Source organism: Sinocyclocheilus anshuiensis, unplaced genomic scaffold, assembly GCF_001515605.1.
Source record: "Sinocyclocheilus anshuiensis isolate Anshui unplaced genomic scaffold, SAMN03320099.WGS_v1.1 scaffold5000, whole genome shotgun sequence".
NCBI lineage: Eukaryota > Metazoa > Chordata > Actinopteri > Cypriniformes > Cyprinidae > Sinocyclocheilus > Sinocyclocheilus anshuiensis.
In genome coordinates this window covers 96,462-98,159 of record NW_015540837.1, presented here as the reverse complement: position 1 = coordinate 98,159, position 1,698 = coordinate 96,462, and the positions used below count along the sequence as shown (strand labels likewise).

General features: G+C 36.9%; 1 pseudogene; it reads left to right on the top strand.

Moving 5' to 3' along the window:
- The window catches only part of LOC107687389 (transient receptor potential cation channel subfamily M member 2-like), a 47,890-nt pseudogene that overhangs the window by 15,609 nt on the left and 30,583 nt on the right, over positions 1 to 1,698 (top strand).

Genomic DNA, 1,698 nt, shown 5'->3' with positions numbered 1-1,698 from the left:
GTGCATTGAATTTATTTAATACACGAGTTTCACAATTTGAGTTGAATTACTGAAATAAATGAACTTTTCCACGACATTATAATTTATTGAGATGCACCTGTACATGTTAGATGGAAACATTGTGCATTATGATTATGAGTTTGTAGCTTAATTCACTATATTTGAAATAGTTTGAGCTGCAGTTCAATGGGAAATCAGTTGAGAGCATCCAGTCATCTCAAACTGGTGAATTATAGTATTCTTTATTTTTACATAATTACTATATAAAAATAAGTGTATCAATATAATTATTAGAATTGTATAAGTCTATATAGAGTGATAGTCAATGTAAAAAGAGCAAATGGGAGAAGCAGATGAACACAAAACAGTATAACAACATAAATGTTATCATTCAGCTGAACTGTGCTCGTATGTTCTAAACACTTCGGCTCTTATATGTTCTTACTCTTAATCATTATATACTGGGTTTCCTGTACCATCATAAGGAGTCAAATGAATGATCTCTTCCTGGTTAAAGACTGTCTGTTTTATTGATCCCGTATTGTGTTTAAAATGGATGCAATGGATCGAGATCAATGCAATTTCCTTTTGAAAAATGGTCAATAATGGTTTTGGCACTGATGGGAACATAACAGCAGACATTTAATTGTTTGATCAAAATTATTGCTAGGGACAATTTAGTAGTGGCTGGATATTGGTAGGGACATGTCATAGCATTCCTACTAAATTCTACACCCTTGAGTTTGTTCATATAATTAAACTGGTTAAGAAAAAAAAACAATTCACTGATACATTTGCATACCTGTGTGCTGTTTATAGTGAAATATTTTGTTATGATGTATAATGTATTCATTCGTGTCCCTATGTGGAAAGTTTATGTCTTTATAGCGAAATATTTTATTAAGGCTACGTTTCATAATTTTTGACTATGTTATATAAATTCAGGTGTTTTATATTTTTATTGGTTGTGGTTTGCATTAACGTTTCTATTCAAATGATGCTTTGTGCCAGATAAATACTGATATGATTGCATCGAGTAAATAAATGGTATAATCTGATGAAAAAACAGGTTTTCTGTAAGGGGCAGGTTTAGGGTTAGGGGATAGAAAATATCGTTTGGTCAGTATAAAAGTAATAGAAATCTATGGAAAGTCCCCACAATTGACAGAACCAAACGTGTGTGTGCGCATGTGTGTGTGTGTGTGTGTTTGCAGTGCAGAGACTGTATCGCAGCCGCTCTGGCAGCCAGTAAGATCTTGAGGAAACTGGCGCAGGAGAGCGGAGAGGACGACAGCGAAGAGGCAAAGGAAATGAGAGAACTTGCCAGCCACTACGAGAAACAAGCCATCGGTACGAGCCGACACACATCACCTCATGTCCTCTGAGCAGAGCTGTGACCTTTAACCCTGTGCTGGTGTCTTCCTGTCCCAGGTGTGTTCAGCGACTGTCACAGCTGGGATGCGCAGCGGGCACAGAAGCTGCTGATCCGCATCTCTCCGTCGTGGGGCAGAAGCACCTGTCTGTGGCTTGCGCTCGAGGCTGACGCTAAGAGCTTCATCGCTCACTCAGGAGTCCAGGTGAACAAACCTTTCCTTTGTTTGCTTACTGAGAAGTGTTTATTTAAAAAATATATTTAATTTAAAAAAAGATGCAAAAGTATCACAGAATGGTGACATGTGCCATATATATATATATATA